General features: G+C 34.8%; 1 long non-coding RNA gene across 3 annotated transcripts; it reads left to right on the top strand.

Annotated features, from left to right (window-relative positions):
- The first annotated feature begins 368 nt into the window (after window positions 1–368).
- Window positions 369–3,166, top strand: LOC110706474. Of its 3 annotated transcripts, XR_002508358.1 has the most exons (4): window positions 369–664; window positions 768–836; window positions 1,281–1,682; window positions 1,789–3,165. It is a non-coding gene; the product is annotated as an uncharacterized LOC110706474 (long non-coding RNA). The 3 variants fall into 3 exon arrangements; XR_002508356.1 differs by having other exon boundaries at window positions 371–664; window positions 1,281–3,166; XR_002508357.1 differs by having other exon boundaries at window positions 374–664; window positions 1,292–3,165.
- Window positions 3,167–11,642: the final 8,476 nt, after the last annotated feature.

The following is an 11,642-nucleotide window of genomic DNA, read 5'->3' as shown; positions in this document are numbered from 1 at the left end:
AACCCTAAAACCCTAAACCCTAAACCTAAACCCTAAAACCCTAAACCCTAAACCCTAAACCCTAAACCCTAAAAAAATATAACAAAATAAAACATTAAAATAACAACTTAGAGCTCATGAAGGACACTTGAGTAGATTGATTCAACTGTGAATCTGTAATGTTTATTTAAATACATTTTAATCTTTTTAATTGCGGAATGTAATTTGTTAAGACTTTATTTAATTATTTTGATTTGTATTTTTAATTAAGCTTAAAAACTTTAAGTTTGAAAATTAGGTTTGAAAAATCAGACAAAAAATCAGGTTGTGTTAATTGCTAAGTAGTCAAAATCAGGTTAAAAAATCAAGTCAAACTGAGTCATTTTCATGTTAACCCGAACCAACCTGAAAAAATCACGTTCAGGTTGGGATGTTCAACCCAAATAACTTACACGGATCAGGCCGGATTGGGTATTAAATGACCTGAAACTAGTCAATCCGAACACAAACCCGACACGACCTGATCCATTTGCCACCCATATACTCAAACCAAAATGAGCCCACTTATATAAACCCTAGCCCACCTATACTACCCATACTCAAAACCATCCCCCGCACTTCACTGCGCCTCTTCCTTGTCCTCTTCCTTCTCTTCTTCCATTCTCCCCTTCTCTCTCCTCAAACCGTGAGTTTTTTTTTTTCCTTTTTTTCAATGTTCTTAGTTTTCCTTCGTAAATTTTGAAGGATCTTAATTTAATTTAGTTGCTTGTTATGGTTGATATGTTTAGGTAGTTTAGAACCCGATCCCGCTGGCCTGTACTCCGCCGAAATCAAACCCGAGCTTCCTCACAATCAAGGTACACCCAAAACAAGTTTAAAACTTGATTGCATGTTGATTTTGTTTTTGTTTTTGACTAAGCTTAAAATCCAATTGTATGAATCTTTGGAGTAGATTAGTAGTTGGAATTGTTGTGTATATTGACAGGCCGGTTTATTTGTCTAGTTGATCTAGCCCATCTAGGGTTTGCAATAGAATTGAAACCGTTGAACAATCGTATAATAAAGTTCTTCATTTTCTTTATATAGTTGATCTAGGGTTTGCAATTGAATGACACTGTATAATTGCAATAAAACTCTTAAATTTGTTTAGATAGTTGATCAATGGTTTGCAATTAAATCATAGCAGTTGAGCAGACTTACAATAAAACTAATCAATTTATTTATATAGTTGTAACCAGAGTTTGCAATTGAATTGCTACCGTAGAACATTACTGCAATAGCTGTTAAATAGATATTTTTAGTTGTTCGACAGAGTAAGAATGATCGCAAGCTAGAGAGGAGAACCGAAGATGGGAGATGTGATCGGCGGTAGCACTAGCAGCAGAGACGTTACAAAACTTGCAGATATGATGGACGCTCTGTTGAAGCTGAGCCCCATTGAGGGTTTTTTTTGTATGTGAATTTCTACCTAGCTAATCAGAGCGAATGTTAATCGGCGAAAGTTTCCGTATTGATTGAATAGCAAGCCCTTCAACTAATTTGGATATATATGAACCTCACTTTCTACCATTCGAATATTAATTTGATATATATGATGGCTTTAATTAAAGGGGTTCCCTTGATGGCTTACACTTAGGCGTTATGGACCATATTAATCTCTAATTCATTTGCCCATCCATTACTTGTCAGTTTGAAGAAATTAGGTAAAATGTTTAAAACGATGATTATGCTATGTGGTTCATGCACCTGATATTTAATGGCGTATTGTATATTCATCTTGTTGTAACCATTTTGGTTCCTATGGTTCAGATTTCCATAAGACCCGTCAATGAAGGCACACCGTTCCAATTTATAGCGTCTGCTGACCTGCTTGCAATAATGTGTAGCAGAGAACCAGTTGTCAAGGCTTATTTATTGGAGAAAGTTGTTGCATCAAACAGGCCCGTCCCTGAGGAAGGGCAGGAGGGGCGGCTGTTGGGCTGAGTCTTTATACGATCATCCAATTAAGGGGCATGGCAGATCTTTTAAGGGTTTAGAGTAAACCTATTTTTAAAAGTACAGAGTATTAGTTTATCTTTACACTTCCATTTCTCAAATACTATATTCACACACTAAAGCTTGTATAATTTATTTGTAAGTTTTTTTTTTAATTTTGAAAACGGCTGAAATTAGATTAATTAAACCGAGTTTAAAACAAACGAAAGGAAAGTATGGTAACATAAGTCAATTACAAGTTATCATGTCTTAAATGTGGTTAGGATGAGTTTTCCTCAAAAAAAATGTGGGTAGGATGACTCTTTTGTCGTGGCCATTATTGCAAATTAATTGTGTCATGTGAAGTGTGAACTATGCAATTGTATAGGTAGTGTTACCTTTGCGGTTTTAACATCAGTTGACGGTCACCTACATTTTATTATAAATACATTTGCAGACTAGCAACTGTAGAATTGTATGAGTGAGTTAATTGTATGAGTTGGTTAGTGATATGTGGAAAACAGAAAATTATTAGTGAATAACTTTGGAAGTGACAATTTTAATAAAAAAAAATTTTAAAATAAACCTATCTAGATCAACCGAAGAAATTTCCAAAATGCAAGGAGGGATTACATCACTCCACACCCATTGGCCAAACTCCCATGGTTGAAAGTAAGTCAATTTGTATGCTACATTATTACCCCCTCGCTTTACAAAAGACCATGAATCACTAGTAAAATTAGAAGAAAAAAAATCTAGAATCCTTTATAATCAGATGAAAGGAACTGGAGCCATACAAACGCTTCCTCATTGCCTCAATCACCACCAGATTATCACTCTCGATCCCAATGCACCTCATACCCTTGTGTCTCGCAATCTTCATGCCCCAAAATACCGCTTTCACCTCTGCAATCTTAGTATCTCATTTTTCACTCCACTACATCGTAGCTCCCCAAAGCACCACCCCCTCACTATTCCTGCAGACTGCACCCAACCCCGTCCCCACCTCCCCCAAAACACCAGCATCAACAATTATTTTAACCACACCAGATACCGGAAGAGACATGTCCACAAAGACACTCTTTCCACCCCTCCATTCCCCATATTCAACTTTCCCACCTTTAATCTTCAAAGCATAGACAGCAATTTGCTCAACATTCGGATTTTCACCCTCAATCATTCATTTGTTCCTTGCGCCACACATAGCCCAACACGTGATAATTAAACTCACCATATCCTCTCCATAATTACCAAAACAGTGCTCCCACCAATCAACCATACTACAAAGAGAGTGAGACAATACCATAGAATAATTGCACTTACTCCAAATTGCTCGGGCTAAACTGCAATCTTTTAACGCATGCATGACATATTCTTCTTCTCTCTGGCAAACACCACAAGCTAGTAGCCAGGGCACAAACTAGCTACAACATAATTAGCTTTAAAATTTTATGTGGCCAAAAAAGCTAATTTGCTAATTAGCTTACCATTGGAGTTGCTCTAATACTCCATCTGTTTCTTTTATTAGATACATTTTGACTTTACACCCTAGTGTCCCAACCAGTCCAGCGAACACCCACCCAAACCCTAAATCTAACTCTCGAACCCCACTTATTTGGCGACCTCCCACCCAAACCCCAACTCTTACTCTCAAACCACAATTGTGTGGTGAACTCCCACCTAGCCCTAACCTAGCCGATCGACCGAACCCACACAAATCCCACCCACCCTAGTCGGCACAAACCTATGACCACCCAGCCTCCACACAATACCCGACACCCCAATCTTTTTAAAAAAATTATTTATTATAGTTAAAATTAAAAATAATTTTTTATATTTAAAATTAATATTAAGCTATATTTTGTTTTTAATTAAGTCAATTCTTATTTAATTGAGAGTTAATTATAGTATAAGTCAATTGATGACTTGTTTGACCGGTCACAATTCAAATCTAGTACTTAAATTATTTATGGAATATAGACAACAATGTTAGACTTATTTTTTAATTCATTAAAGTTGACTTAATAGTGGAAGATCACCTAAAGTTCGACTTATTATAGCTATTTTTTTCATTATTTTATTATATTAGACTTTCCATTTACTAATTATCTATATAAGAAATTCTATTTTACACAAATATTTTCCATACGAGAATGACAAAAAAAGAATGGTGCATTATCTCACCAAGAATCAACACAAATTTTTTTAGTGTGTCATTAAGTAAATAGTTATTGAAATATATACTTATGGATTATTGATTAGTTATTATTTATTGATAATTACTAGTTATTTATTTAAGTAAATATAAAAATATGATATTTAATTATATTTTTTTCTAACGGATATATCACAAAAGAAGATCAAAAGAGAAGTGTGAATGAAAATGTCCAAATGGTGCAATTAAAAAAAGGGAGAAAGTATTTAACAAATTATATAAAATTATTTACGAATTAACAAATTACATAACTAATTAACAATTATATAAAATAAATGATTTTTTTAACGGATTTTTCACCAAATACCACTGAGTTCTTTCGTAATTCACCATATACCACACAAAATTTTCTAATACACCAAATACCACTGAGTTTTAGGTAAATGTCACAACATACCATTAATGACTAACGAACGTTAACACCGTTAGTCATTAAGGCTAATAATTCCACGTGGCAGCTTGTGATTGGTTCCTTTCTAAATTATTTAATTAATTGTAAAAAAAACCAAAAAAATAACAAAAAAAAAAACAAAAACAAAAACAAAAAATAATTAGAAAAAAAAAACTGCTGCCACCACCAAATACCAATCTCTCAACTTTCTTCCATCTCCATTTCTTGATTGTCCATTGCAGAATATCAAGCTCCAATTCCCAAAAAACCATCAAACTACAATGGGGCTATTTTCAATGGCATTCACCGGCGGCAGTTTCATCCTTCTCGGAGCTTGGGAATCTCTCTCCTCTTCCTCCCAACCATTGCAACAACCACCGTCGATTCTCCACAATTACCCTTAACTCCGCCGCATCTCTCTCTCTCCTCTTCATCATCAACTCTCTTCTCTACTTTCTCATCTCCATTTGAAGGATTCTGATGGAATTGAGAATCGTTAATATGATTTAATGCTTGTTCCGATTGCAATTTATGTGTTTTCTACTATGATTGAATTGGTTTCCCCAAATTCTGGAATCCCTAAATTAGGTCGTGGGTTAGGGTTAATCTTGAAGGGGACTTGGTTTGTGCAAATGAGGTTTTCGTTTTTTTCGGATTTGATTGCGAATTGGTTTCCCCAAAATCTGGAATCCCTAAATGGGGTTTTCGTTTTCTTCGAACTTAGTTTGTGCAAATGGAGTGTATTCGTGTTTTGAAAGAAGGTTTGTTGCTGAGGGTAATTACTCGAGTTACCGGCTTTAATGGATTCTTCCGCCATGGATTTAGACGACGAACTTGAAGATCATCACCAGCAGCAACAAGACGACATCTCCATTCATCAAATTCATAAATTACGCAAGCTCCATGGGTGGGGTTTCAGTCGGGTTTTGGGTTTAAATGGGTGGGTGGGTCGCGACGGGAAAGAGGAGGGGAAGGGAATGGTCGCCGGCCGGCCGGGAAATGGACCAGGCGGCCAGCCGGGGGTAGAGGTTGGGGCTGGGCTGGTGGCAACAGTGGTTAAGTTGGAGGTGTTATTTTTTTAAAAAAAAAATTTAAAGTTAGTTAATTAAATAAATAACATTAATAATCACCAATTACAAGCTGCCACGTGGCATAATTAACGTTAATGATTAACACCGTTAATGGAAATGGTATGTTGTGACATTTACCTAAAACTCAGTGGTATTTGGTGTATTAGAAAATTTTGTGTGGTATATGGTAATTACGAAAGAACTCAGTGGTATTTGGTGAAAAATCCGTTTTTTTAATTATCATTTTGCCCTGGGCCTCTAAAATGTCAAAAACGGCTCTGGCATCAAATCACGACATTCTGATGATGGATAAGGAGCCTACTACCAAGCGGCAGAACATTAACGATGATGACGATGATGACTGAGAGAACTGTCCTTGTTATGGTGATGTTAAAGATGCTGATGTTGACTTTAACCTTGACAAAAGACCTACCTCACTATATGATGTGAAGCTTCGGTCATGTTTGGAGGTCGCTTTCCACATCAAGGGGTATAACAATGAAACCAAGACCCCTTGGGTTGGTGGGCATGTCCCCTGTAGTGTAGCCGACCTTGTGAACATAACTATCAACTGTAAGCGCATTCTTTTGGCTGTTAATGACCACACATGGAGGGAGCTCCTACGTTATGTTGCCAAACATCTAGATGATTACGTGGTTGTTAGGGGATGTTGGGACACGACCAGCTATTGCTTCCTCAGAAAACTCGCCCTAGCTTGACCTTTATTGCTGTCACCGATCTAGTTACCCACAACCTTGACCTCCTTTCCTCCCTTGAGACGCCTCCCAATGAGCTCCTTACCCACTACAAGTTGGATCTTTCGAAGGAATGTGAAAAGGCAGGAGTGAGTCAGGACAGCACTGTCAACATCAAATGGCTCAGCCTAAGACCTTCCAACATTGACACCTATGGTGCTTGCTTCGAAGCTCATTCGTGGAAGCAGTGTCAAAGTGACTTCAAAATGATGAATGATCGGCTGTTAAGTGATCCTAGTTTCTGCAGGATGGAAGGGTGGAAGGTTGAGCTGAAGCTCCTCCAAGATCACCCTATCTTCATGCCATTCCTGTTAATAAGCCCCAACCGCGGCACTAGCATAGACTCAAACTACATCCATAATGAATACCTGGACAAGAAGTTGGACAAGAAGGATTGGGTTTAATTTAATTAGTATTTCCAAATGTGTCTATTTTGCTTGAAACCAGTGTTTGATAATTCTGAGAGTGTAGACGTTAAACCATTGAAATAGTATCTCATGCAATGCATCATAATGTTGCCTACATGTACTGTGAAGAATATTTGTAGCATATAGTCTTGATGTTTTTCTTCAAGGATAATATGAGTTTCTCTCTTCTGAAATGTTGCTGCCCATTGTGCTTGTGTGTATTTTCCTTGTGATTATTGTAAACTATTGTGCTTGATGACAATCATATTGACACTGCTTCTGTGTATCTTGCTCTTATCATGCGATCGATTTATTTTGCTGATATCTTTTGGACATCGTTCTCGTCTGGTTTTGGTTAGTCATGTACTCTCTATAAAAATAAAAATGCATCTAGTAATGTAGAATCATCCTCCTTATTACCTTCAACTTTCTTATTTGTTGATTCCGTATAAAAAGATATCAAAATTTGAAAAAAAAAATGTAGTAACATTCATTAAGAATATAATAATGAACATTTATGAATATAAAAATAAATGTACTATAGGAAAATGTTATCTTTCAATATGAGGTTGTACAAGTTTTAAAATTCTTATGAACATATTTCAATACAAGAATGAATGTAAATTAAATCTAAACCAACATTTATTGATGATTACTAGTTATTTATCTAAGTAAATATAAAAATATGATATTTAATTATATTTTTTTTAACGGATATGTCACAAAAGAAGATCAAAAGAGAAGTGTGAATGAAAATGTCCAAATGGTGGAATTAGAAAAAGGGAGAAAGTATTTAACAAATTATATAAAATTATTTACGAATTAACATATTACATAACTATTTAACAATTATATAAATAAATGATTTTTTTTAATTATCATTTTGCTCTGGCCTCTAAAATGTCAAAAACGGCTCTAGAATCAAATCACGACATTCTAATAATGGATAAGGAGTCTACTACCAAGCAGCAGAACATTAACGATGACGACGATGATGACTGGGAGAGCTGTCCTTGTTATGGTGATGTTGAAGATGTTGATGTTGACTTCAACCTTGACAAGAGACCTACCTCACTATATGATGTGAAGTTTCGGTCATGTTTGGAGGTCGCTGGCCACATCAAGTGGTATAACACCAAAACCAAGACCCTTTGGGTTGGTGGCCTTGTCCCCTGTGTAGCCGACCTTATGAACATGACCACCAACTGTAAGCGCATTCTTTTGGCTGTTAATGACCACACATGGAGGGAGCTCCTGCGTTATGTTGCCAAAGATCTAGATGATTACGTGGTTGTTAGGGTCGGTTGGGACACGGCCAACTATTGCTTCCTCAGAAAACTCGCCCTGGCTTGACCTTTATTGCTGTCACTGATCTAGTTAACCACAACCTTGATCTCCTTTCCTTCCTTGATACGCCTCCCAATGAGCTCCTTAACCACCCTCTCGTGGCCAAATTCAGCCTCTAAATATGGTTTTCGGGCAATTTTTGATTTTTATCGAAGGTTTAATGTTTAAAATAAATTTTCAGATTTTTATAAAGCTCTAAAATTGTTGTAATTTTATGAATAAGTATGTATCTTAATGTTTTTATGTAGGAAATTTTAAGAATAATATATAAGCTTTTAATTCTAGAAAAAATGAAGGTTTTAAAGTGTTGTTTAATTGAATTTTGAAGGTTTAATTGAGTTTTTATGAAACTAATTGAATTCTAATTATATATTTCAAGTTTAGATTGTTATATTCATACATTCTACTATTAAATTAAATTTTCAGATTTTTCATCTTGGTTTTAAAGGATTTAAATCATGGTTTTATGATGGATTTTTAGGTTTTTAACATACTAACCTACTATATAATGATTATTTCAAGTAGAGATGTTTATGAGGTTGTTTTATATTCTTAAACTAAATTTTCAGATTATAATCCTTACTTTAAAGTTGCTCGAATTTTATGTTATAAGCTATATTTTCATGATTTTAACATATAAACTTATACCTGAACTATTGAATTATTAACTTTGACTATTGTGAGTAATTTAAAAGCATTATTTCAATGGTTTAAGGGGTTTTAAAGTAAGTTAGTATTGCTGTAAATTATATTGCTTGGGTATTGACTGAATTATTATTGTTTGGTTTAGGAGAAGACTTTGTAGAAGGCGATTTTTAGTTCCTAAAGTGGCCAACCAACTCGTTTACTCAAGATACGTACAAGGATACGAAAACCTTGACTTTAGAAGCATGTTTAAGAACTGGAAAAACTTAGGATCATGTTAGGAAACTTGTAGATTGGATGAAATTGTTTGGTAGTGAGTTTGATTGACGATTAATGTGATGATTGGTTTGATTCATGTATGAGAAATACGTATTGATTTTTCTTGTAAGTGTTATTTATGCAATAACTTGCAAGATGGGCTTAGAGTCAAAGGTACATGAATATATGGAATGAATTATTTTATTACTCGTTCATAATTAATAAAATGGAATGAGTAAAGGGAGATTTAAAGTCTTATAAGACGAGGTTGAGGATTGAGGTGCCTTATGCACTTAAAGTGTTTATACACCGAGGTAGTTAAAGGATTTAATACTAAATATTGTTTGTCACTAATAAATCAAGAATTGAATTGGAAATTTGAATTGTTTGAATGATGGATGTATGATTGGTTGTATTGTTTTGCATTTGAGTCATCACCAAGTTTAAACTGGTAAATCACGTAAAGTGCAAGATGGATGAGTAATAAAACTCTGGATTTGTGCACATTTAGAGTAATGACAAACAGGGGTTGGGGTACACGGGGTATTAGCCGTGTACTTTCTAGAGGTCGTCTGATGTACGAGTCTCTTGTTTACAAATGTTTTTTTTTTAACTATAAGGAGTTAGATGAGATCTCATACTAGCTATGGTCACGGAGTCGCGCCCGTCTGCCATTGGATGTTTATTAATGTTTCCGAAAGGAGACATAGGGTTTTTCTTTTATTGATGTTCCGAATTGGGGCATGGGGAGACAACCTGGTCTATTGCTTAATCCAATCAATGAATGTAATGAAATGAATAATTGTTGATAATTAGTGAATTCTTAGTAATGTTAACAGTTGAAGCGTGTGTTTGAGTCAATAATTAAATTGTGTGTGCTAATTAATTTTTAGTAACATGCTAGGGATTCTTTGTTATATTTCGTAGCTTGTATGTACTCAACGTTGCTGATTGCGTGCTTTTGTATGTCTTTTCTTGGTCATGGCCTTCGCCTTTTCAATGACCCTGTAATGATCCAATTTTTACACTTGTAATATTAGGGAGCAGATTAATCATAGGTTTATACATAATCAGAACTTGCATCAAGGTGGTGAGATTTTGAGTGGAGTGTTGTATGTTTCCACAGTATATTTCATTTCATAAGTTTGGATTTATTTTAACTCTAGTTTGATCTATTTACTACTTTTATTGGGTTTTGAATGAGGGCCTTAATGGTTCCGACTTGTAAGACTAAATTTGGTTTTGATTTTTGGTTTTGAAACTTATTGATAACTGAGTTAGTTTTTCCGCTGCTAAACTTTGAACTAGCCTTAACGTTTGAACACATGGCGGTAGCACATCAGTAATTCTCTTGCAAATTGATAAAGGTATTTACAGGTTTTTAAGAGAGAATTATTGGGGTGTTACAGGTTAGCTGATGAGTGTTTAGGGGTTACTTTGTTAGTGTTATTGGGATTACTCTGTCAGCATTATAGGGTTACTTAGTCGGTGTTACAAGGGTTACTTGATTAGTGTTTTAGGGGTTACTTTGTTCTTTTACAAGCGGCCACACAGTGTGGCCAACCGCACACAAGACTTGCTGATAACTAAGTGGTTATTGCTTTAGTATTAGATATAGATAGATGTTAGATAGTCGTAGAACATTAAAGAACTTACATTGTTAAGTTTTTAGCTACAACATTTCACATATTATTACTTCGTATGACTTAAGCTCACAAATAATTCATCTAATGAAAACCACGCTAGAAATATTATACTAAGTATTATTGAAACATGCAAATCAATTAAGAAAACTAACAATTGTCCCTTAAGATATGAAGGGATAATAATATGATGCGAAGGGATGCAAATCAATTAAATTATATTTATTAATATTTTTGGAACTATACTGTCAAACTTTCGAGGATTTTAAAGAAAAATCATCATAAAAGATTTTGGTGGTTTTCAATCCCTTCTACAAAGCCACACATTGGCACATATACCAAATAGTATGTATTAAAATACCCCCTAAACCAAAGGTATAAACACACGTCAATACAACTTATCCATAAGAGCTAGCCCTTCCGCGCGTGTAGGCTACCCTATTATTTACAAAAATTGACAAATGAATTTTTTTTTTTATAAAACCATCAACATATTTCACTCTATTTTGTTATGAAAATAGTATTGTACACCCGGGTGCACCATGCGCATGGTGCACCCGAAAAGTGGAAAGAACATACGGAAAGAACATACTGTTATTTGATAAATAACATATCGTGTATGACAAAGAACATACTTATGTTTGACAAAGAACATACTTATATATGTTTGATAATATGTTATTCTATACTTATACTCTTTAACATATGTTGATTAAACATGTTTTTTTGGGTTTCAATAATACAAAATATATTCTTTGAATTTGGCTCGTATGTTCTTTGAGCTAATGAGTTCTTTAACGTATGTTCTTTAACTTATGTTCTTGGGAAATTATCAATAGTACACCCAAGGTTTGGGCCTTTATCAATAGTACACATGCTAAACTATTGTTTATCAGCGGTATATACAAGGTTTTATACCATTATTAGCCGTACACCTACCGTTAGACAAACATTAAAA

The sequence above is a fragment of the Chenopodium quinoa genome, unplaced genomic scaffold (genome assembly GCF_001683475.1).
Source record: "Chenopodium quinoa cultivar QQ74 unplaced genomic scaffold, ASM168347v1, whole genome shotgun sequence".
Lineage (NCBI taxonomy): Eukaryota > Viridiplantae > Streptophyta > Magnoliopsida > Caryophyllales > Amaranthaceae > Chenopodium > Chenopodium quinoa.
Note: the sequence above shows the minus strand (reverse complement) of the source record. Positions and strands in the feature narration are given on the sequence as shown.